At 43.3% G+C, this 26,356-nt stretch overlaps 1 long non-coding RNA gene across 1 annotated transcript in view; it reads right to left on the reverse strand.

Annotated features, from left to right (window-relative positions):
* Nucleotides 1-1,161: 1,161 nt before the first annotated feature.
* Nucleotides 1,162-26,356, reverse strand: part of LOC121062174 — a 61,726-nt gene continuing 36,531 nt past the window's right edge. The window contains exons 3-4 of the long non-coding RNA XR_005815450.1: nt 23,020-23,386; nt 1,162-1,824 (exon numbers count right to left, since the gene is read on the reverse strand). This is a non-coding gene — a long non-coding RNA (uncharacterized LOC121062174). The remainder of the gene's footprint in view (nt 1,825-23,019; nt 23,387-26,356) is intronic.

Genomic DNA, 26,356 nt, shown 5'->3' on the forward strand with positions numbered 1-26,356 from the left:
AGCAGGCACGTCTTGCTGCTCTGGCTGTGTGTGTATTAACACAAGACAGGAAAACCTGACGGGATGGCTTACAAACTGCACGGGCCCAAATCTGGCTCACCTTCGCCGGGGGGGGCAACTCCACCAAGGACTGAGGAGTCACATTGGCTGATGCCCAAGCTGAGCTTAGCACAAATACTGCTTAACTTTTCCTTGAGACATTAGTGATTCCAATAAATCCCCGCATAACACCTTCATTAAGCGGGATTTACTGTAATATGCTATATACGCTTTATGCCTCACCTGCATAAACAGCCATGTTAATGCTATAAATTACTGCATTTGTATTAATGTATTGCAGGCACCTCAACCAAGGTGAAATGCTTAATGGCTTTCAGCATGCACCTGAACTGCAAAAAGTGTGTAGAGAGAGAGAAAAGCTTCTCTAGCAACTGATGCGGAGTGCACGAAGTGCTGTAAGCCTTGCAAAATTATTCTTCCAAAAATAAAAAATAAAAATAAAAAATAGAAAAGATCTCCCCCCCCCCCCCCCCCCCCCCCCCCCAAAGTTTTGCATATTGCAGCATTAGCGCTAGACTTCAAGGCTTGGTAACGGAAATTGGCTCTGATTTTCTGAGATATGCATTACATCATAGTCTTCTTTTAGGGCATTATGTCATTCCTGCTGAGACGCATTATCTCGGCTTGGCCCAGCATTAGCGATTTTTGCGGGCCTACTGCAGTGTTCCCAAAGCACTGCTGGGAACCACAGATTGAAATCTGAAGCGTTTATCTTTTACAAAGCTGAAAAAGAGGAAAGATGTTAACATCAGGCATCGCTGCCTTCCTTAACCCTCTCCTGACTCTGCTTCCTGCTGGAGCCTGAGTTTGATGTCTTTGAACACGCTGTACAAATAAGGTAACCTTTAAAAGCTCACATTAGAGGGGGCATAATACAGTGTTCCTTCCCACTCTCCGAGAAGTGCCCTTGCAGCTGCCTGAATAACACCTCCCTGGTCTTTACAAGGTGTCAACATGAATCAGATTGTACCTACGTGCACGGACAAGCTGTATTCCACAGGCATGGTTAGAGCATACGTTGAGAATAAAAAGGGAAGGCAACAAAAAGCTTTCTGTGACTCAATTCTTATTAAAATTTTTATTTAGTATCAAGCAACCCGGACATTCTATTTTTTAGTACACCCAGAGGTCATGCCCACCTGACCAGATCCTCGTATCCCGATCCTTTTGAGGGCACAAAAGCAGAATTCCAGGAGGCTTATGCTGGAGAGCAGCTTTTATGCAGGGAATTGAGCAGATATTATCTCTTCTGACTTCAACCGTGAAATTAGCAACTCATTTTGTCTCAATGCATCCAGGGCAGGATTAGAGTCTGTGCCATGGAGGGAACAGACAGGTACTTACAGGATAAAGCAAGGATATTCCCAAAGCCCCTGAGAATACCAACACCCCTCTCTCCACAAAAGCACAATTATAAAGAGGGGCTATGAGCAGTAAGGGGAAATGGGAAACATTCAACCATGACTAAATTACAATTCCCTTTCTTATTATAAACTAACGCTATTCATTGGAGGCCTTTATTTGTCTGCTCCATTTTTTATTTAAATTGTGTGTTTCGGTGAGTTGTCACATTTTGTTGCTTTAAGGCCCTCTGCTGCAGCCGAAGTGTGTTTTCTAGAAATATTGCAGCAGCGACTCTTTCCATCATAAAGGGATGATGAGTGGCACAACCAGAACTCGGGAGACAGGACATCATTCAGTCCTGCCAGGGATCGCTTTCCCAGTTGGACTCAGAGCTTTGCCTTTCCTTTCAGATCGCAGCACCTGAGTAAAACAGCATTAAAGATGGGAATAAGTCCTCGTGTTTACTTGATGCCTGCTGTCCCTATCCCAGACTCCATGTTTGCAAAGTGACTTTCTGGCCCTAGAAGCCACCCTCCACAGGCAGAGGTTTTACGGTTTGGGAGCCACGTGCTGTTAGTAGTTAATATTCCCAGAGAGGTGCATGTGGCAAGTCCCCATCCTGCTGGACTTCAACCGACAGGCAGGAAAATCCAGACTGTTTTGTTAAAAAGCTGGTCACGAGAGGTGGAAAAATGTGTTTCCAGATATTTTCACCAAAAATGCACTCATGGGATTTTTGGTATAGATTCATTTCACTGGCAAAGGGTGATGATTTGCTGTAATAACCCACCCAAGGGAGGACAGTGGGTTACCCACCACCTGAAGCAGCAACAAAGCAGCCTGCAGATGGGTGGGATTGCTGGTTGCTGAGCCCTCTGAGAGGTCGGGGACTAACAGCAGATATAACAGGCTGGGAGATGCTAGATTCACCAAGGTGAAATTCTACTACAGACTGGTACTTTATGGGTCCTGTATGGCTCTGGACGTTCAGCCACAACTCACTGGCAGAAGAGGATATATTGATCTGAGAGATCCACACTTCCGAAAGATGCTTTAGTTAAAGGACCACAGCAAAATGCGCTTTAAATTCAGAGCAAATAAATACAAATACTTTTGCTCCAGACCCTGAGGACTAGTAAACCTGCAGTCACGGCATTAAAAAATCACAGGAACAAACTCTGCTGCTAATCAGTGTGGCATAAATCTGGATTATTTCCTCAGACAAAGTAGCAGAGCTACTTTGGGTTTATGCAGGTTTATGCAGGTGACAGCATAATTTGGCCAATAGCACCCAGCGATGGATTTATATCAGACTGAGCTCTTTCAGGGGGACCCGTGCAGGTTTTGTGCTGGAGACGACATCCTCCAGGCCATGCAAGGAGGCCTCCTACTAGCAGAAGGTGCTGGATGATGGCTGGTGCCAAATGGCATCTCCTGGGCAGGATTATAGCTCCCCTTGTCCAGGGAGATGAAAGTAGGGATGCTCTAAGCCACAGCTTCCCTGCAGACAGCAGGTCCCTCCTGGTCCCTTCAGGGTGGGTGCAGCTCCTCTGACTTAATCATAGAAACACAAGGTTGGAAAGGACCTACAAGATCATCTAGTCCAACCTCTGACTTCTCATTGTCAGAGGGCGGTGGGCTCCACGCCCCTCAAGCATCCTGGAAGCAGACCCTGAATAAGCAACACCTCTCAGCTGTAAGAAAAACGGTGAGGCCAAAGGTGAGCAATACCAGCTCCTACCAGAATTAGTTAAATTTCACTTCTTAAATATTCATTTGCCTCTGTCCTTTCCCTTCCGACATCCTGAGACATAATTTACAAAGGGATTCTTTTGATTTTAATTAACTTTAAACTCCTTTTTCTTTGCCCCTATGGTGTAAAATTAGAAGCGTATTCCTGATTCCCCACTGAGTAGCTCTGGTTTTACAACTATGTAGCTCAACTGATTTTACTCTTCCCGGAGCTGCAAGTCTCACTGGTGAATTTATGTCAGAGGAAGACATGAGCCTGCTGCAGCCCCAGTGCAAACACCTTAACTCACAGGACTGCAGCTCACAGCTTTGACTCTGGATTAGGTAAGGAAGGAGTCTTTCTGTCAATGAGTGGATCTGTTAAATAGCAATATTTTAAAGAACATGGTCAAACTTGATAAGTTTCCAAGGAAAAAAAATGGCAAAAGTATATCAAAGCTCATAATTTTTGTGGCTTTGACATGCAGAGATTTGTTTTACAATGCTGTACCATTTTCATTCGATGTTGAACTTCTCTACTCCTTATTTTGAAACACCGTTCTCCACTTTAAAGCTGATCCAAGTGCCCCCCTAAAAAGGGAAAAAGGGTTTGGAGAACATTAACTAAAGCCAAAATGAAACTGAAATAGCTTTAAAAGGTCAGCCAGCATTTTGGCATTAATTCAGTAAAATTCTTCAAGCTTTCTTATTGCTTATTTGGTGGCTTTCCCACCATATTTGTTTTCGACTGTCCACACAATCACAAAGCCTGTTTTTCACCCAGCTATTCTGCAGTTATGTCAGCTATTATGCTATTATGTCGTGGGCAAGCCAGACTGAAAATGGTGGGACACGATAAAAGCCCAAGCCCTTACAGTGAGCACCTGAACCTGCCCTTCATCCCAGAGCATCATACATTATCAGACCACTGGCACAAAAAACCATTTGTGGAGTGCCCCCAGCTGTTGGCTTCACACACAGCCCTCCAGCCATGCCCTCAGCTGCAAGGAACCAGTGTTTTTGTTCATCCCCCATCACTGGAGATCATTTATAGAGAACATCTGCCTTGCATTTTATTCACATGACAAACAACATGGGTCTGATAAAAGCCCATAGTAGCTGTTCTGTTGTCCTCGGCCAGCTTTGCATGAGGCTGATCTTGAAGAGTAGGCTTTCATCTGCTCGCTGCAGTGTTACTGGAGATGGGAGATTTTAGAGTGGGCTGAGAGTGTGTGTGAGCAAAGTAGACTTTTTTTTCAAAGTGTACCTGTAATGGACTACATCTGTCACTCTTTTTACAGCCTTGTAACTTAAAGGCTTTTAACTTTCAGACTATTGAGAAAAATTCAGTTCAGCTGAACACTAACGCAGTCCAGCATCCAGAGTGAGCTCTCAGACCCTGGTACAAGGCTCTGCTCTCTGCTCAGTGCAACTGGAGCAACTGGACAAGGATGTGCTGGTATTTCTGGAGGCAGGAGTTTCTGCAATATTATATTTCACTGTAACAGTTACCCTTCACTAGACAAGTGCTCCATGTTGCATCAGCATGCCACCATCAAGGGGTGGGTAGGCAGGGCTGCAGGAGGTGGTGAATTTGGGTGATACCTGGAGTGACAACACTTGGAAATTAGCAATGCAATGTCTCTACGGTGGAAACCTTGCTTTTCATCACAAATTCACCATCACCAAGATATAACGAGAAACACCCATTTATGCTCAGTGGCAAAATGTGGGAAATACTCTCCCCTTTCCCTGCCTGTGTTACAGAGAATTGCAAGGACATGTTGGATTGTACTGCAAATAGGTGCCAGAAAGGACAGGCTCACACCTGAGAGACCAGAGAGTTGGGGGCATTCTAATGATGTGTGGAAATAACTACCAGAAATATCTGAACTCTGCTGCTGCCAGGAAATCCATGACCTCAACAGCCAGCCAGCGCTTCATATGCACAGTCCTCCTGGGGCTGCAGCAGAGCGTGAGCAGAAGGAGCATGTCCCACATCCTCAGCCAAGAGTGCTAGATTTGAAGCAGGTGCTGGGACCTTGGGTGACACATCAGCTTTTGAAGCTCTGCCTGCAGCGGCCTTGCCCTTGTACCCAGGGCTCATACTGCTGCCCCAGAGGCTACTGAAATGCCAGGAGGTCAGGCACTTGCTGCACTGCCCTGAGGCCCAAGGGGCTGGGCAGTGCTCCCGTGCACTGGCCAGCCATACTCAGATCTCTATTGCATGTACAGAAGTGAATTTCAAAAGTGGTGGAGGGGCCAAAATACCACATTAGGGCTCTTGTCCTCTTGCTGGCTGGGTTGTCTTCTCCTTCCAAGCCACCTTGCAAAGTCTGAGAGGGGCCCCTCTGCATTCTTCCTTTCTGTAGAGCTGAAAACCTGCTCACCCTCACTCTAGCACTTTAAAAGGAGAGGCACCAGGAGCATGTCTCAGCCACAGGGAAGTCTCCTGGGTGCAGCAGCACAGAGACATTGCTCTTGGGAAGGAGCAACTTCTTTCAGCCATGAAACAAACGAGGATCAAGACCCATCTATAAAAGTCGGTGTAAGTGAGAGCCACCTGTAACAGTTTGCAAATCATTGCTGGGAATGCAGCTGACGTCTGGAGCTCTTCTCCTCGAGCACAGGCAGCAGCTGTCAAAGGGAGGACAGAATAAGGGGCTTTCCCCAATTTCCCTCCTTTTCTTTGCTCTCCCAGCAGAGCTGCAGGCTAACTGTATGGGAGCAGAGTGAGCTCAGCTGACACAGTATTAGAAATGAACTCAGTGAGGTGAAAAGATCATTTTTCTCTCCTGACATTTTCAAATACTTAGTCGCTTAATTATCTGTTACCAGAATGTCTCCCTATAAGCACCAGCAATTTCACCCATTAGCAATTAGTGAGAACAGTTATTCTGCTGAACTTTGTGCAGTTGAATAAACAGATTAATGCCTATCCCTCTGATTATGACTACATGGGGCAGATTCCCAGTTGGAGCAAGCTGACTTAGCATTATTCACATTAACATTTTACTTGTATATTTTAAATGCATTTTGAAAAGCATATATCTTTTTTTTTTCTTTAAGAAGAATGACTTTATCTCCTCCTATTTGGGTAAGCTAGTAACCATATGCTCTTTTGTCATGCAAAAAAAATCAGCAGTGATCCAGCGAACAGATAAACTTCTGCCTTGCACATATTCTGGCTATAGACATACAGTTTTATAGAGAGCAGCCTGTAAAAATCTTCTGAAATATGCCAGACTGTAGTGAGCTTTAATGAAATAGCCTTCACATTAAATCTTCTGGCTCCTAAATATTGTAACAATTTTAAAGAGGATAACTTCTAATGAAGTTAGACAGCAAGTAATAATTACACCGGACAGGTAAAATTGTCAGTGGAGGACTCATATCACAAATGTGATAATGTAATTAGATACATTTTGTCATCTGCAAAAACATACCTATGTCACTCCAGAAACTAAACCATCAGTTTCTGTCTTTCAAAGTCTGTAAAATTCAGCATTTGTAAGTTAGCTGTTTCTGTATAAAAATCAAGAACAGTAAGAGACTAAAGAAGAGGTCTGGCAATCTTTAAAAGAAAAGAAGCATTCTTTAGAAACATCTACAGAAGAGAAAAAAAAATCAGAGAAAAGTCCCTTTTTCTGTGTTTCTCTGTGTTCTCCCTTGCAGTTTTGATGATCCATTTATAATCATGTCCCTGAGAACTTATCTCTCCATTTTAAAACTGTTTCAACTTTATAAAATGTGCATGATTTCTACCATTAATTCACAAGATTTTCTTTAGTAAGAACTGCATGCTAGTTACAGGAACCGTGCCTTTTTTCTTTTTTCTTTTTTTTTTTCTTTAAAAAAAAAAAAAAATGTCCTTCGGGCTGCTGCAGAAAGCTCTATGTGGTTTTGATGAGAGTTGGGACCTAGAGACCAGCGGCATCTGTGCTCATGTCTGTACCTACAGCACAGCTCTCCTCTGCCATCGCCTGTCAGGCAGCACGTAAGAGACCTAAAATGCATGAGCCAGCATGGCTCCAGCAGAGAAACGCGAGATACATGATCGGGTATCCGACAGCCCGGGCTGCAAGCCCGCCTGGCCCAGCTCAGAGCCCCCAGGCATCCGAGGGCACCCAGACACGGGGACAAGGCTGTGCCCAGACCAGGGTGCACACGGGGCACGCGTGATGGCTCTGCCGAGCACTCGTGCCCCGCTGCCCTGGTGGTCATGAGGGTCCAGCACCCACCTCCACGTCCAGGCCGTGTCACCTTTGTGGCAGGAGACAGTGAGGGCAAATGGAGGTTTCACGGCTGAATTTAGGTGCCTAAAGAAGCTGATAATATTCTCCACCATCCCCTCCCTGGTGTGCTTAATGCCAGGTGGAAACCCACCCTGGTCCCTTTGGGGCAATTGGTGCAGCCTCCACTGAGGGGCAGCTTCTCCTTCAAGCACAAAAGGGACAAAGCCAGGGGGGCTGTGGGCGCACAGAGGGTGAAATTCAAAGTCTGGTGACCCCTCAAGAAGCAAGCAGCCCCACCAAACCACTACAGAAAGCCTCAGTACACCAGGGCCCTTTTTGAGCCCTGGCCTGGCAGCTCCCGGCACACCCTAAGGGGCCCAGTTTGGCTGGGGCCTCCTCTCAGAGCATGGTTCAGCCACCTCCAAGCAGGATGCTGGTACTGTTAATAGCCATGAACTGGAGAATGAGGATTTTCATTTACAAGGTCATATGATTTTAACCCTTGGATCTGGGAATCGTTCACTGTGTGCTGTGCCTCTCCTCAGCATTGGCACTAAGGTAGGTGTAACACAGGTATAATATTAAAGCAAATAACACCCTTCCATGAACGAAAACTGTTAGCAGAAAGCCTAAATCTCTTCACTTGGCTGCAAAGAGCAGTGTATGGGCACAGTGGGCTTATTTATTTATGAGAAAAGTCACCTTTTTCCAGAGGGATGTGCAAGGTCAGGCACAGAAGCATCAGCTCAGGGTGGAGGGAAGGAAGGAGACCATCCACTCTCCCTGAGCCAGGAAGGACACACGGGGGCAGGACACAGCTATTCAGGAATTTGGCCTTCTGAGGACCAGGGGCTTGTAAACCATTTGTTCTGTAGCAGGCTCATCTCTCAACCCAGAGGAGCCCATGTGACAGGCTCATAAAAGTGATCCTTACCTTCACTCTGCACACAGGGACACACCACAGCTGAGAAGAAAACATAGCCTCTACATAAGCAGCATCTTACAGAAAAGGTAAGTGGCTGGAAGTGTACTGTAGTGCCAAAAAGAGGGGATACCCTCATGGCAGCACAGCTTCTCTTTACCAAGCACCCTCATTTCACCAGAAGAAGAGCAAGCAGCTCCCTGTGCAGAATGGCATCTTCACATGCAACGAGCTGAGGTGCAGGGGAAATCCCACAGCCTTGTGTGGACCCCAGAGACCAGGAATGCACCCAGCAGCTTGCATTGCCCCAGGGTGTACCCATCCTGAAGCAGTGAATTTCACATCTTCAACTTCCTGCTCCACAGATATAGTCATAGCTCACCAGGGCCATACAGATATTCTGGATTTTGACCTGACAGCTGTTATTGCCTTTAAGCTATCTTTCTGTATCAGCTTGTTCAAAACATACTAACAAACACCAGTTTCCTGAGGTAGTCCTTTAAATAGCTTTTCCCAGTTGTGTCTATTCTCTCTACTATCATTAATGTTTGGGCTGGTTCTAGCTTGGATTCTCTGGGAAGAGGTTTGTAAAGCAAAAGCATATCTGTGTTGTGCTCCCTCAGCTGCAAGGTCTACTTGAAGGCAACATGCACCACCCACAGCAGCCAGAGTTGGGGTTGTTCAACAGCACTTCAAGGGCATCATCTGCTGTCAACTGATGGGGTTGCCCTTGCAGTTCAGGACATGTGAACCTTGGTAACAAATGCCAGCAAAGGGGAAAGGGAATAGCCAACAGGCTATGGCTTTCTCACAGCTATTTCTGCAATGTGTCATTTAAGTTAAATGGCCGCCTGGTTCTTTTCCCCATTCAATCTGAAATGCTTCCCCACAGTGCTGACGAGATGACATTTCTGGAAGCATCGTGTTTCAGCAGCTCTAAACTTAACGAATGAGTAAGACATGAGCCATATGCTCAGAACAAATTTAGGTAAATTTGGGGAAAACCTGTCCCTGTGGGAATGTCCCTTTCCTCACTGTATCCGCTACAGCATGCCCTAAGTTGGTTTGAATTCCTCCAAGCCTTGAAGCTGATTGTGTCTTTCTTCCTGGCCACCACCGCAGTGTTCCTGGGCAGGCAAGGACTGTGTGCAGCACATACCACGCGTTGTGCATAGCTCTTGTTCCCAGTGTTTCACTGGGACACGTTGACTCCAGCCATAGCTCAGCCACGGGGCCCTGCACCTTCTGCCCAAACTGGGCTGTCCCATGGGCTAAGGAGATCCCCATGCAGATGCAGAGGCCATGCAGGAAGGTGTTGCAGACCCACTAGCAAGGCTTACCCACCTACCATGTACAAAGTAACAGCATCAGGCCTTGCTTAGCTTAGGGTGGCAAAGGCGAAGAAATATGACCTAGGGCACCCACAGCTTCACAGATACTGCCCTGAGAAATAGCCAAAAACTGTGCTCAACTGTCAGGAACAACCTGCTGAGCTTTTTGAAGGCTGAGCAGACATTCCTCTCCCTCAAGTTCAGTGTATGTCAGTGCCCACTCCTCACATGGGGCAGCTGCAGTTGGGTTTGGTGCTTCCCAGCACAGCGCATGGCATACATCTCTGATGGAGAGAGTAAAGGAATTGGGGGAGCATCATGAGCTAGAGCATACAGGTGGCAGTTTGTATACTGTCTGCTTTTGCTTTTTTATTCAGCTAAGGTGGTGGAAATCACTTAATGATCAGGATGTTCAAGGGCTGATGGCAGCCAGGGAATATTTAGTAAACAATGGAACAGACACCAGTTAACTTGCCTCCCAAATATTTGCTAGTGCACTGAAATCCAGTGGAAGACAACAGAAGTAAAGTGAAATGGCAAATTAAGCATTTAATTTGCCATTAGAAACAACAACAACAACAACAAGAAGCTCAGGGTGGTGAAGCAATTGCAGTCAAGTGAACACACACACAGACGCGCACAAAAGGTACATGTTACCAGGCATGTCTGTATCAGCCATTCTGCACAGGGGACTGCAGGCACCTGCAGACATGTCCATTGAGTAATCCCAGGAGACAATGAGCAATGTTATTAGCATTTCTTTTTGCAAATAAAAGGGATACCTATGAAATATTTTAGTGTATTTGGTAGCAGCATTTTCAACATTCTCCACAATTTACATACAATAAATTAAAAATAAAACACAAACTCTTTTTTCTTAGCTTGTGTTACCTAGCTGTTCATTATTCTGGAGACTGAATTTACTTTAAAATTCATTCCAAAATATAATTTTTTGTTTTGTTGTTTTTCCATGAATATAGAAGTCATTGCTCAAAGTGCAATTCTGTGCAACTTTAGCACATTGCTAAAAAGATGCTGACAGTGTCAAGATACTGAAGATAAGGGCTGTATAAATGATTTCAGGGCTGGAAGAGAGGTACAGGGAAAGACTTCAGAAGTTTGATTTGCACAGTTTAGCAAAGCAACATTCATGTGGTTTCTTTAGGCAGTGAAAATGCTGAGTCCTAGAGGCCCTTTTAAGTTCAAGGAGAAATGCTCTGGCAAAACTAGCAGGTGGAAATTTAAGAAGGAAATGCAACTAAGGAACAGGTAGCCATTTTTAAACAGGATGCATGGCAGCTTTTGAACAAACTACCAAGGAAAGTGACAGCTTCTACTAACCAAAAGCATGTGACTTTAAAGAAAGTTTAGTTTTGTCTAGCAAAGTTAGAACATGTGAATTGTAATCAATGTCCTTCAGCACAGAGGAAATACAAAAGTCTGGAGGAAATTGTTTTCTCCTGCTTTAGCTTTGGTGATTATAAAGTGTCTATTCTGCAGATGTGAAAACAAATTCAGAACTACCACCCTGATATCTTATGCTCACTGCAAAGCCCTGGGAAAAATCATCCAGTAACGCCTCTGACACACTGAAAATCATCATGTTTTGCACAAGAAACGAAAGCAGATAATTTTGTAAAGGTCAAATTCTCATATCGGAATGCCACAGGCAGCCTCATCTGCTCATCTTACTTAATATAAGAAATTAATAAAACCATTACCTCACCAAGCCTACTCTGGACAGATGGTTATCTTGCTAAATAGATGGCTTAACACAGTAGATCGGCCTCGTGCTGAGACAGGAGTGCAGAACACTTTTGATCTGCTGTCTAGAAGCTGCTGTGACCACTTTCCCTCCCTTCTAGGAACAGCAGGGATTTTTTGTTCAGGCAGGTAATGATGGAAAAGATTGTCCAACAAAAGCAGGCACTTGGTTTATGAATAACACGGGCATTAGCTATTTCTGCAGCAAAAATTAGAAGCCATCACACCAAATCTGTGATTTAGGACCACCAAGAGGAGATGTTCTTTGTTTATTTGTTTTTATAGTACTTCAATGATCACAGAAAAATTCAGTTGCAAGTATTTCCTGATGCTGCTCCTTGGAACTATTATTTTTAGCCTGTATAACTCCTCTCCAACCCCGGAATTTTTGGCAATGCAAAGCAGTAGCTAGGCCAGGAGTTAATGATTATGAGATAAGCATTTATCTCACTTGGTGCCATGTCGGCTTGTTCTACTTTCAAATATTATTTGCTCTTATGCATACTGTTCTTCTGCCAAAGCTGAAGACAAATTATTATTCTTTTTCCAAGAAAGAAAGCACTGACTGGATTCCAATTAACTGTGTGGGTTTTAAGTACAATCTTTGTATTGCTCCTTTTTTTTTCCCCATTTATCACTATCACATACTTGTCATCTGTTACTCTGTACCCTTCCAACTCTTTTCTCATATCTGAAGATACACTTGTAGTAAGGGCATTTGAGCAAAAACTGAGTTTTCAAGTTCTCATCTGAAAAGACAGGGAGGGGTCCCAGGGGCTTTATCAGTTTTCTAGCATGCTTATGCATGCTCCAGAAATGTCCCAATTACAAACATTTACTAAGTAGTTTTCTCCTGCGCTGTACCCTGCATTACTTTTGCCCTTAGATTTCATTTTTGTTCTGCAGGATGGAGCCCCAGGTTACTATCAGGCAGCCAGAGCCATTTACTGTTTCCAGAGTGTTGCTCTTTGCTGTGCAATTGAAGATAGCAACAGCATGAAGAACCAAGAAAAGAGCAACAACCTCTGTTCGTTTTATTATTTATCTAGGAATTGTTTTTCCATGGGTTTTCTTTTCAGTGTAAATGGATGGATTTGAGGATGAAAATGGAAGGTATTTCTCTCTACAGAGCAGGTTCCACTTTAGAAATTTTTTTCTATCTAAAGAAATTGGCCACAGAGCTATCAGCCACTGTCATGCATAAGTCATTATAAGGAGAAGCAACAAACAGGCAGTATATCACATCCTATATCCTTCTTGTATTTACTACTTGCTAACTGATAACTGGAGTTCAGGTAAAACTCAAAAGCTGACACACTGGAATTACTAAATTCTTTAATGTCCTGAACATGGAGTAAGAAATGTAGAATACAGGGAGGTCCCCCCACCCCAGGAAGATATTAATCTGTAAATCCAGTAAAAACACTACATTGGTCAGAGCATCCTCACACTCTGGCTTTCCTGATCAATGCTTTCCATAAGTGAGGTCTGCTTCTGCCCATGTTTCTCTGGTCCATTGCTTATATTTTTCTCATTTCATTGGTCTACAGTTTCTGTAAATTTAATTCTGCATTCTGGTCTACTTCTTGTTTTGCCTTACTTTTCTACTGACCGCATTAAGATATTTTTAAAATTAAAAAATAAATTTTGTTATAACTAATAACCACTGAATGATTCATGCTTCTCTATTTTAAAGCTTTTTTTTTTTTCAGTTGTTTACTAATTAGTCTAACTGGTGTACCTGTGAGATGAATTTCTTTTTTATTTTCCTTTTTCTCTTGATATTTGACTTTTTCTGAGGACTAAACTGAGCAGCAGTTTATGGTTTCAGGTTTTCAGTAACTAATGATTTTCAACAATTCCACCAACCCCAAACACATATTGGCTAAAACTTCTCTGGCATATTTTTGCTCTTTGGTCGTGAGGTAACAGGAAACAGAAGAAAAAGTTCTGCTGGTGACTCAGTTCATTATGGATTTATCAAATTGCAGTACCTAAGGCACATAGAAAAATGCAGCATTAAATTAACTGTTGTGATTCACAAAAGGGCATTCCTCAAAAACTTAAGTAGATATTTAGCTTCATACTTGAAGCTGTGAATCCAGGAATCCATGTTTATGTCTTTTCAAAATTGGACTATAAATAGGATGTGCTTTGAATTTTGTATCAAGATGGATTCAGAGTAAGAAATAAATGGTAGCATTTCTAGCAATGAATGCCAAACATTCAAAAACTACAGCAGATAAGACCATTTTAGCAAGAAAGGCTATCTGCTAAAATGATAGGCCCTAAAAGTCATTTTTTTCCTCTTTAATTTTCTATGAAAAAAATAGCAATAAGGCCAAGGAAATAATGTAAACTGATATAAGATCTGCTTTAACCAGTTTTGTGCCTCGAGGTATATAATCAAGACTGAAAAATGCACCATAAAACTTCAGCGAGAGCATCAGAAATAATCACATCTCACTGCTTCTTCAGCCCCTCTTGTTTTTATTGGTGTGATGATGTCTAACATAAGAAAATCAGTTGGATAGAAATGTTTCAGCTTATTCCTACTCCTTAGAAACAAATAAAACCTTGTAGGCTGCTAGCAACCTGCCGGCTGTACCTGGAGCCATGCAAGTGTATGCTGCCCTCCTTTTATTAAATAAACTTTGGGATGAGGAGATGAGTCAGGATGTTGAAGGCTTCCTTAAATCCCAGCAAAGACATAGATCTGAGAGCGGTGAAAGGAAAACTGCCTGCACTGACAATGCACATTTCACCCAAACCTGCAGTAATGCCTTCAGCAGTGTTTTTGTATCTGTGCAGCAAGGCATCCCTCTGCCTGCAGCAGCACACGAGCACAGTGCAAACATGTGCTTGCAGCAGTATTTATTAACTGCCATCCTGCAAAAATATATTTGAGCTAACAGTGCAGGATCCAAAACACCCAACCTGCTGGCCCGTGATATTCAGGTGCCTAACACAGCACTCTCTGAACGTAAATACCTGTGCTCAGTAGAGCTCAGCATGGCTTTTTCAAGCACTACTGGGTGCAGAACAGGGTATGTTGCTTTCAAGGCATCGGGGAGTTTTGGGAGGGTTCAGAGCCCATTCAGGACTGCCTCCCAAGGACTGAGGAGCATAGCATCACCACAAGCATGTAAACTCCAGCCATCTGAGCCTCACATGAAGGTGTATTAGTGTATTAGTGATGGTACAGCGAAGGCATGCACAGTGTCATGTTCTGATTCATACTGGCTCTAAGATTTCTCTGATATATATATATGCTGAGGAGCTTTCTAGGTAGACATTCTTGACATGCTCTTTCTAAAAAACCTCCTTGTAATGTCAGATGATCCTTGCAGTTCCTCCAGGGGCAACCAACTGCTCCAAGAGGGAGGCTCTGCTATGTCTGTCGGTGGCTGGAAAGCTGGCACAGACACGGTGGACAGTGACCACTCACAATGGACAGTGACCACTCACGATGCCAGCCGATGGACTTCTGCCGTTTCTTCCCAAAAGTTCCTCTCCTTCTGCACAGTGCTTCTAATCTGCAGTGGCCACAGCCCGAGGCAAGAGAAGGTGACTGCACTGACAGCACAGGACAAAGCACATGGACATCAGTACTGCATCTCCGCCAGCCCTGAATCACCCTGGGATCCAGCTCCGAGCAGAGCATCCATTCCTCATGCCTGAATCTGCACAGGATGTGCAGGAGGACTCGGGAGTTTGGCCAATACTGTTAGTGCAGCCATCTGTTAACAGACCTACTTCCATGAAATGTGCAGGAACCTCCCTCTTGACCTCTCGCAAATTTGATTTAAATTGACATAGTTCAAAAGTCACCAAAGTGACAGACGGAGGCTGAGGCTGTATAAGCACCATCTCCCCAGGAAAGCAGGGTAAACAACAGAGAAATGAGACAAAGAGAGAGGGAGGAGGATGGTTGTGCTAGAACATTATGGATCAAATTTATGCAAAAAGTCTAGTGACCATCCAGCTCAATAACACGGGTGAACATTAATCATCTGGCAGTAAAGGGATTCTGACTTCTTTGATCCAGAAAAAAAAAAAGAAAAGTTTTTAGATATCCTGAAAATCCAAAGTGTACCCTGAAAAAATCATATCTGACATCAACTCTGAGACAATAAAATGGAGAAAACAATACCATGGTTAAAGGGAAAAAAAAAAAAAAAAAGGCAAACATAGCTCAGCTTCTAAAATAAACTTGGGCTGCTTCTGAAGTCTCTTTCTATTTCCCAGACCTAGAAATGAACAGAAGGAAAAATATGCAAACTCTAAGGGAATATTTATTTTAAAAATTGTCTGACTATTTGCTGGAACATCAGAGAACTGAATAGCTAAATACCGTATGTCAACCAAAAAAGGAAATGACAAATGAACCAAAGCTATTTTTGGTGTAACTATATGTATAAACAACAATAAAACCAAAAACCTGTAATATCAAAAATAGAGTTTATTGTGTTTTACCTTCTGACACCAATCATGAAAGCAGTGCTATTTCCTAACTGTTTAGTTAGCCCCACCTGCCACATAAGTAGGCGACAGATCTAGCTGCAACCATTACACCCCATTGTCTGGGAAGGATTCTTGCCACTGTATTCTGCAGAAAAACAAAAACAAAAACAGTGGTAAAAGAAATACTGAAAAGTGGTGCTGAGGTTCAAAAAATAAGCATAATTATCTAGTACACTCTGTCTCAGCAATCAGATATTTTCCTTTGAAGCTGAACAGCTTCCCTAAGCATTGTACAACCAAACCCCATAGCCCCATTTGCCTACTGGCTCCCCTCTGCTCTTCCTCCCCTCCACTCTTTCCAGGATGTAGCTAAATTTGCCAAGAATGCCTCAAAGTGAAGACAGAACATGATGAACTCGTTTTTCCATGTACCATTGTATGGAGACTTATTTCCATCTGGCCAGCTCACGGCTTCATAACACAATTTCAAGTTTGAAACTCTCTGTGACTGACACAGAAGAAAAGTTGTGCTCCTGTCCTGCTCCAGCACCAGATCTTAGCCTGCTCCCTCTGGTGCCAAAGGCTTCTGCACATCACCTCCTCCCACCTTCTTCTCTTTTTCTCCCAGGCAATATGAAGATCAGCAAGCAAAATGGTATGGAGCCCTAAGAGCACAGTGGTTCACCTTAGTATGAGCATCCTATTTTGTGTACAGGTAATATGCTGCACAAGGCGTTCCAATGTGTTTTTCAGGAAAATATTTCACCACTATTTTTTTTTTCCCTTCAGAAAATAAAATCATCTGCTTTAAGAATACCATCACCTGTGGTTTTCTTCAGCTTTCTCCTTTTTGTGACTGGTGTGGATCGTTACTCAAGGTAATGAGGTTAAAAACTCTTCAGTTTGTGAGCCGATACCACATCTGACTTCTTATCTTCCAGAGTTTAGGCCAGATGCTAAGTGCAGCAGCACTGTGGTGGGAAAACCAAGAAGAGGTAAGGTAGGAAAAAAAAAAAACATTATAAAAGAAATAACTAGGAGAGACACAACTTGGGGGGTTCTACTTAGTGATGTGACTAGAGGTGTGAAACAAAAGTCAGAGGTGGGATCCCAGCTGGCTCTTTATAACAGCATTTTTTAAAGCAGACAGAAGCAACCAAAAAAGCAGCCATGTACAGCTATACAACCTGAGTGACACAAAAGTGACTGGGAATGTTGCACAAACATGGAGGAAAGCAGACACAAATCTTTGTAGATTTACAAAGTTTTCCTAAAGTTCAGTCACGATGATGTGACCCCTCCTCCACTAGGGAAATGAGGGGGAGAGAGACCCCTCATTAAGAACTGCGGCACTCTCTGTACAATTCCCATCAAAACACTGTGCAAAGCAGCCCGTTGCTATCAGTGCATGAGCCCTAAGCCCACAATCTCCCCCCTTCCCACGCACACGGGACAGGTGCAGCCCTGGGCTGGCTCCAGCCCTGTTTGTGTCTCCCGCAGACCTTGCTCTCCTCCGGGGCCGAAGTTTTCTCAAAACAGGACTTTGGGTGTTTTTGTCACATAATCAGCTTGTTGTCCTCGTCCTTCCTGGGAAAGTGCTCAGGGTGGTGTTTACAGCTCTGGGCACAGACAAAGCTGTGGGTGCAGGCGTCCGGCAGAGCAGCTGGCGCTTCCCTCGCAGAGCAGGGCCGAGCGGCTGGCCTTTACAGGAGCCTTGGGGAAGAGAGAAAAAAGACTAAGCATTGGAAACTCAGCCCTTCTTCTCTTCCCTGACCCACAGCTGTGGTGGTTCTGAGACACCAGCCAGGGAGGGAGCCTGGGCAGGGGAATGGATGAAGACTGACCCTCACCATGAAGGCAAGGACTTCTGAGCCCACTCCTAGGCAAGGCAAGGAGCAGAAGGAAGAACAGCCTGCTAAAAGCAGCGGCTGCTGGAAGGCTCCCCAGAGGGGAAGCCGCAGCCGTGGGGAGCTCCAGTGAATCTTAATGGGGACTTGAGGGGCAAGCTGTAATTTAGTAATTGGTCTGGACAAAGTGACACAACTCCCTCACCACTGCCTGTACTACCCTAAACCAGATGTTTCTGATTCCAGTTCAATATTGCAAGTGTTTTCACATGATATCAGGTCTTTAAAAATGCATGAAAGAAGAGAAAGGGTTGAGCCAACTTCCCACCCACCAGACATCAATTTTCCAGTAAGATTTTGCTATTTCCATAATTGTTCTCCAGTGCGTTTAGAATTGACCTGAGTGCCCAGAGCTGGGTATTAGTGCCTAAACAACCACTAAAACTCATCTGATAGACTGGTGTTTAATTAAACACGTGTACCTCAATGTTAGTACCCATCTGTATCTATCACTGTATTTCTGCAGTCAGTGTGATTTCTCAGCACTAATCATCTGGAAAATATGAAAGAACCTCTTACATTTAATGCTTTATGTAGGAAACAGGTTCAGAGTGATCAACTCTAACACAAAGGGATTACTGTGCTGATCACCACTGCCTTTGGGTTTCTTACGTGTCTCTTTCAAAATTATTATTTTCCCCTTTCCTAATTATTTGACATAGACTAGACCTTTGCAGTCAAATAGTTTTGTTGCTAGAGAAGGGCTGAGAGGTACTGAATCATTTCTCTCTTTTTTTGTCTCCTCAACATCAACTTGTTTTGACATTTCCCACCAGAAGAAATCACGTTGCAATAGTTTATGTTACAGTTTAAAGAGGAACTTAAAAGTGTGTGGTAATCATACTAAGTCGTCTGAGCAAAACAGGAAGGATTAGGTTTGAGGTACATCCTATGTGACGTCGTATGTACATAAGCTCAAACACATACGATGCTATTCAGTTGCCCACAGCTAGCCTACTTAAACCATAAATATGATGTCAGGTTCTTAGCTGATACAAATCATCATCACTCTGGTGCCATCCCCCTTTTCACATCATCCCCACACTATGCACCTCAAGTCCAGAGGAGAAAACCTAAGGGTCTACCCATTCCAGAAGACCCATATTTCCTTTTCTTCTGATGTCCCTTCCATAGGATTTCCCATCTCCTCCTACCTAAAACACGTTTTGACCACAAACAGAAGACATTGTTTCAGGATGAGATGGAAAGACAGGAGATAGTGCCTGCAAGCATGTAATTCATATAAGCACCCACAAGAAGGATTCATGGTTTGCTGTGCTCCAAAACATATGATTGCCATTAACAACAAAGACAAAATTAAGTGAAGGACAACTTATTCTGAATAACTGAATATCTGGTGAAACATGTGCTTAATGTACTTAATCTAGGATAAGATGGATGTTCTTGACAGGGAGCTTGATTGCCTATGGAATAATTTACCAGAGCACTGTAGATTCTTTATCACCTGAGATTGTTAGAACATGACTGGATAGTGTTCCCAAAGTCATGCTCTAGACGTACATAAACAGCTTCATGCAAAATTCACTTTGTAGAAATCTGCACTGGACATGCATAAGAGGTCTGACCTGAAGGTCAGTCTTAGTCCCATCTAGTTTCAGGCCTATGTCCCAAACTGGATTCTGTGTAGTTAAAAGTTTACATCAGTAAAACACTGTGGCCCAGGAGAGTGAGCGCAATATATTCAAGTCCAAGATGCAGTTAAGATCTGAAGAAAGTCTCTTTGACATCTGTGAGTTTAGGATGACATCCTTAGAGGGTGGGTGCAGCGCAGATAGTATGCAGTGACCAGACATCATCACTTTTAGCAAGTATTAGGTGACACTGCCCTCAGACGGTCAAGATGGAGTAGGTAAACTCTTCCTAATTCTTTAAGTGAACTTAAAGGCAGAGCTCAACAGCTAGCTAAAAGCATTTCAAGCAGTGCAGTTTAAATAAACTCATAATTTCTCCATCACACTGGGCCACTGAGGAAAATTGTTATTTCTTTGTTCACAGCCATCCGTAACCCAGGGTGCAAATATTCCAGCTTAGGAAAAATGCAAACTTGCATGAAGGGTCAAAGTGAAAGTTTCAAACAGAGGCAGCTCTAATGATCTTTCAGCTTCTTTCCATTTTTGCTGAATTCACCCTAGCAAGGAGAACAACGTGCTCCATGGAATCAGACCTTCAGCTGAAAAGCAAGAACAGGAAGGAAATTAAAAGGAAAAATCCTGCTCTACATAAAACCTTTGTACCATAGCTAAATTTGTCTAGAAAGTTAACATTAGAGAAATTAAATGGGCACTGCAAAGTCCTCCATTAGTTGAGGGAATATTATACTAACATCAGATACAGAATACAATTAGGTTTTTATAGCATCTTTTATGTTCAAGGTATGAGAGTGCTGTGTGCAGTGTGATATTGGGGAAGAAGTAGTGGGTTATACCACAGCTCACAGAAAGAGAGGGGCACTGGAGATGCAGCCAAAAGATTCAGGACAGACTTAGTCGCCTATCTTACCTCTGTGGATATTGGCATCCTATGGTTATTCGTATTTATGGGTTTTCTGCAGAATCTACGTTGTGTCATCCCAGAAACAGTGACACAGTTTCTCACAGGGATGGACTGAAATGGCGTTTTGGGCATGGGCAGGGTGACAGGAGGCCCCAGGACCAGGTCCCCAGAGACATCAGGACTGCAAGTGTCCTCAGGGGCCTGAGGTACCACTTGGAGCAGACACCTGAGGTGCCCAGCTTAGTATCTGCAGACAGTCATGTTGCTATTCATCAGAGCTAATTTATGCTTCTGCTTCCAGATGGGATGCCCTCTCGCCTCCCCTGGCTATGCTGGAGCCCCACATAAGCCACACAGGCAAAGACATCTGCTTGGGATGTCAAACTTTGGGAAACCATAGACAGCTGAGAAGCTGCCAGTTCCCTCTGCTCTATTTAGGAGAGACTGAGTTAGAAAGATAATTCATATTGCATAAAATGGGGGCCAAAAACTCCTCTGGACAGGTAGGAATTCAAAGGAACTCCCCTAAAACCCTGGGGAGTTTAATCTGGAGTGGGTGAGGTCAGAAACAAACTCAGCGGGCGCAACGCACTGCAATAGGAAACCACCATTTTCCCTTCCCTACTGGTAAACTGCCTCTTTCTGTCCTCCTGCTTATCCAGTCTAAACAAAAAAGATGTTTCAGTCTAATCCTCTGAATTTCCATAGGAGATTTTAATACAAAACCAAGGAGAGCCAAGTCCTAAAATCCTTTTCATATATCTTCTGAGAAAACAAGTACATAAAATCTCATCTTCTGGTTAAGCAGATAAAGCAGTGGTTGCACTTTGAAAACATGGCTGATGGCAGGCAAAATGTGCCCCTTCCAAATGCTCTCCGTAAGGTCATTTCCTTAATCAAAAGAAAACTAATCCTCTTGCACTAGATAACGGGCTTAGCTAGCTGGTGATTTTACTACTTCAGACAAAGGTTCTTTGAATTCAGAGATGAAAAGTGTCAGAGATTTGAAATGCTTGAAGAGCACTGAGTGGAAAGTACTTAGGTATATAAGAGTAAAAAATAAATAAATAAAAAGAGATTTTTTCCCTTTTTTTTTTTTAAAAAAAAAAAGTATCTTCTGAAGGTACAAGGATGGTTTTTCATCTAGACTTACATTATCACCTGTTGTATTCCAGTCTGTCATTCAGATACTGAGAGAGCCTTTGCCACCTGACAAGTGTTATGAAGCAATGTCTGTGCAGAAGGCATTGTGCACAAGGCACTGTGCTAGCCTTTTCCATAAGACATCTTTCCACTGCATTGGTGCCTGCCTTGGCTGCAGTGGGACAGAGCAGTGTGATTGAAGAAATTCTGGTCTGGCTGCAAGAATTTCCAAACTCTCCCAGCAACTGCAAAGGTAGGCAGATGTCCACCTGCTCTTCTGCAAGGGCTTTTCACAGAGTTTAATTGGCCAAGAAATATAAAGGACAAACAGCCTTATCCTTCAAAAAAAAAAAATAAAATGGTTGACTAAACAAAAGAAGTGACTCAGAGTAATTCCAGCTGACTTCCTTTGTGACCTCTGTCACCTCTCTGAAATGAAAAGTTCAAGACATTTACAGAATAAATATATTTTCCAATATTTGAAAATGATAGTCTTGGTAAATCCATCCTCCAGCATCTCTGTGAAATAGGGATAATAGTCTCTCTCCTGCAGAAGGTTTACGGCAATAAAACAGTATATTACCTTCCAATGTACTTGAAACTCTGGATAATTGAGAAAACAATTGTCCCTTGCAGAAACTCAGTCCCTCTCCTTAGACTTGCTCATGCAGCTTCCCCCACTCCCCACCATGCACACACATTTATACCATCACTGTCATCACTTGGTTACTGTTGTGTTCTCTAAACTGAGCCCACATTGGCCAGGCTGCCGTGGTGCTGGGTTGGTGTATACCCATAGGAGATAAACAATTTAACAGCAACAGACATGAAGCAAACTAGACTCTGAGGTACCAATTAGTCCTCATTAACCTGCACGTTACCATGGTCTTGCTGTTAGTAGTATCGAAATTAGCCAATTTATAATTGCCGTAATCTCCTTGTTCTACTACAGCAAATTGTGAACCCAGTTAAAGAGTCACTGATTAATCCTCCCTGCCTTGAGAAGATTTCCTTGTGTGCCACCTGTCAAATCAATGTCAGCACACCGAGAGGCCCCAGAGGAGATTCTCAAGGTGCTGAAGAAACTCCTCTGAGCCCAGGAGCATCCTCTGGCCTTCCTAGACACAGCTGCTCTCAGCAGCCTGATTTCTTCAGTATGGGGAATATCCCATCACAACTAACATAGCAAGAGATGAGGCTCATTCCTTGCGATTGTATCAGCTAAGGTATAAGGTGAAAGCCACCACTGTGACAACTTTCTGGTCTTTGTATTGGAAAATATCTGGGGCACTACCAGAAATTTGGCGCTACCTGTCCTGCAATGCACTCCTGGAATGAATGGGCTGAATCAAGTGAGGTTCCCAAAGTCCACTTTACCCACAATGAGTACTTCTGTGGATTGTAGGAATTCCTCTCTGATAATGGAGAAAATACTACTCTTCCCATGGCAGCTTGATTTCCTATCAAGATAACATCCCTGAAGTCAGGTTTATCCACAGCCATGGCCAAGCATGACAATGGTCCGTTCCCAAATAATTGAGTTGTTTGTTACTCCATATTTCAGCATTTATAATAAATGGATATTGTAGCCAATGGTCACATACCTCCTCACTTTTAAGTTGCCTCAGTTCCTGTTCCTCCGCAGGACCAGTGTGTTCAGATCCCACCTTCCAAACCAGAGTTCCCATCCGCTTTGTAGCCCAGCTATGGCTAATCTCCAGGCAACGCAGAAATTAATGGCAGAAGCATTTTCAGTGTGTCTTCCCAAGAGAAATGCTTCATCCTGGCTATTTGCTTTCTCCAGTGGTAGAGTTTCTGATGGTGACCTTGGCACCGCAGGAACATGTTAAGGAAGTCTTGGTCACCATCATACCCACAGACTGTCCCAGATCAGAGACAGAGGATGGCTTCAACAGGCTGCCTTGTGTGGGTGCTGGATGCTGTCAGGAGCAGGGAGCTGGACAGAAGGAGCTGGAATGCATCAAAAAATCTTGTCACTAAAATAAAATGAAATTTAAATTCCATGTGAAAACTTAAGATTGATTTTGAAGAAGATTTTTTCTGAAGCTTTCTGTATCAACCATATGTTGCTTTTCAGTAGGTCCCCAGCCATCATTTTTAATGTGACTGTGAAATATAAAACCAGATTGTAGTTGCTTCCTACCCCATGACTCTGATTCATTGACACCCAACACAAACCCAGAGAGACACCACTAACTTTAATGACATTTTACCAGATTTACGGTCATGAAGATCAAAGCAGTATCTTGCCTGTATAAATTGCGTCTTAAAAAATGTATAATTTCCAAAGTCAGCAGCCCATTTTGAACTACCACCTGTGTTACACTGACTCTGGTGAATTTATTCCAGATCTAACAAAGACCAGGATCAGTGCCTGGGACTCTTCTCTTGCAAACTCATCCAGCTCTATTCAGAAAGCTATTATCCAATGTGTTAATATTTTTTCTTATCTTTTCTTACACTGATGAGAAATTAGAATGCTTTCTCACTCTCCTATCTTTCTTAAGTTAACAGGCTGCAATATGGTTTTGTATAGATAGAACACCCAATGTATAGGCAGTAAATTATTCTGAAGCAAATGTTGATATGTGGAAGGCTAGTGACATTTATCATGGTTCAGCCTGTAAATTAATTGAAGCTCTTTAATGTAACCTATGACAAAATTTACTTTTTGCTGGACTGTGATCGAAGTATGGTTCTTCAGCCCACAGGCTGATTGACATGAAGGAGGAACCTGACTCCAAAATCTTGAAATGCAAACAGCCTCTGTGGGGAAGGAATTGTGTCTTCCAGTACACCCACATACTTCTATAAATCTACCCTTCGACGCAATGCTATTTATATTTTTTCTTTTTTTTCTTTCTTTCTTTCTTTTTTTTTCTTTATTTTTTCCACTCAACTACTATAACAATAACATAGGAGTGAAAACCTCTTGCATTTTTAAAAGGGGTCACATTTCCTGACACAGCCTTATTGAACATGCCCTTTAAAACAAACCTGCACCAGCACTATCTTGCCAGCTAGCAGGGTGTGGGTATGGAGCTTATGATCAGTGATATAACAAGTAGATGAATACGCATATGAGGAAAGAGTGAGGTAAGAACCACAGAATCATTAGGGTTGGAAAAGACCTCCAAGATCATCTGGTCCAACCATCCCTCTACCACCAATGTCACCCACTAAACCATGTCCCTAAGCACCACATCCAACCTTGCCTTAAACACTCCCAGGGACGGTGACTCCACCACTTCCCTGGGCAACCCGTTCCAATGCCTGACTGCTCTTTCTGAGGAGAAATGTCTCCTAATTCCCAACCTGAACCTCCCCTGGCACCATTGAGGCCATTCCCTCTAGTCCTATCACTAGTTACCTGTGAGAAGAGGCCGACCCCCAGCTCCCCACACCCTCCTTTCACGTAGCTGTAGAGAGCAATGAGGTCTCCCCTGAGCCTCCTCTTCTCCAGACTAAACAACCCCAGTGCCCTCAGCCGCTCCTCATAGTACTTGTGTTTCAGGCCCAGAAGAAGAAGTTCTTAGCTAACTGCTAAGAAGAAGTTCCTAGCTAAGACCAAACCACTGACTAACTAGCAAAAGCAGGTGGACTACAGGTTGCACCTTTCTACTCAAACCATAAACAAACAGATAGCTTCTCAGTGGCTTCTGTACAAACCTACATTGATATCTCAGTCTGCTGGCAGTGAAGTCTGCAAACTCCATAATGTAGGTTGCTAACTAGGGCTACTACAGAGAATACTCATCAGCTCCCTTTGCTAACTCCAGTCTTGCTTTTAGATGGCTGTTCTCTCCTGTTGTTGATGCAACTTTAGAGCAATTTCCTAAATGTTTCTGTGAGGTACCACTATCAACAGTTGCCACTATAAAGAACAGCAGTCAGTATATCCAGTAACCACTACAGGCTCAAATCTATACAAGTTTGTATATGCCACATATCCCACACACACCCGTTTCAGAAGCCTTGTATTGAACTAAATCTTAGGCCATAAGGTTTAATCACCATCTTTTCAACATATTCACAATGACAGCTATCTTCAGAGCAGCTGCTCTTCCTTAGTTTTTGTTGGGCTATCTGATCTATCTATCTTCACTTGACACAGAGACTAGGATAGAAGGAGAAAGATGGCACTATCCATGATCTTTGAGATGCTTTACTCTACTTCAGCTCGCAGTTTTGATCTTTGATCAAAGATTTTTGTTCTTCCCAAATGCAGTGCTTTGGTAAGGGCAAGGCAAGAAGTCTTGGCCACTCATGCGAAGAGGCTGCCCAGTGAGGATTAAATTTTTGTATTCTTCCATAGTTAGAGAAGGTAAGTGGTGAAATCACCAAAACAGCATGCTCACACCCTCACATTCCTGCATTGCCCAGGAAAGTCTCTTCCACATGAAAGGTTAGCCAAGAACCTGCCCTGAGACTATGGTGGCATCCAAGGGTTCCCTACAACTTGAAAGCTAAAAAGACCTAGCTTTCAGGCTGTTCCCTGATGAGCTTTAAGCTAACACCTAGGTTCTTCTAATAACCTTCTTCTAGTGCTCTTGCTTCTTGGGTTTTTAATCAGGCTTGTCTGAAATATGCCTCAAGAGTCCAGATCGCTATGTGATCCGGCTTTGGAGCTATATTCTTGATTTCATTGCAGTGACATGTACCTTTTCTAGTCTGAGCACCTTGCAGGATATTTTACTATATTTTGTGTTAAAAGAAGGAATAGACGGAGTTACTAAATAGACATTTTTTAATTTCATAGATGAGTAGCTGATTTTCCTCCAAATTTGCAGGCACCACTGGAGCTCTAGTGAATGAACAGATTGAGCTGTAGCTGTATGGATATTTACCTATAATGTGAATAGTAATCTTGCAGTTTCCAAAGGGGGCAACTCTATTCCAAAGCTATAAGCTCTGAGTGGA

Source organism: Cygnus olor, chromosome Z (assembly GCF_009769625.2).
Source record: "Cygnus olor isolate bCygOlo1 chromosome Z, bCygOlo1.pri.v2, whole genome shotgun sequence".
In the NCBI taxonomy this organism is placed as follows: domain Eukaryota; kingdom Metazoa; phylum Chordata; class Aves; order Anseriformes; family Anatidae; genus Cygnus; species Cygnus olor.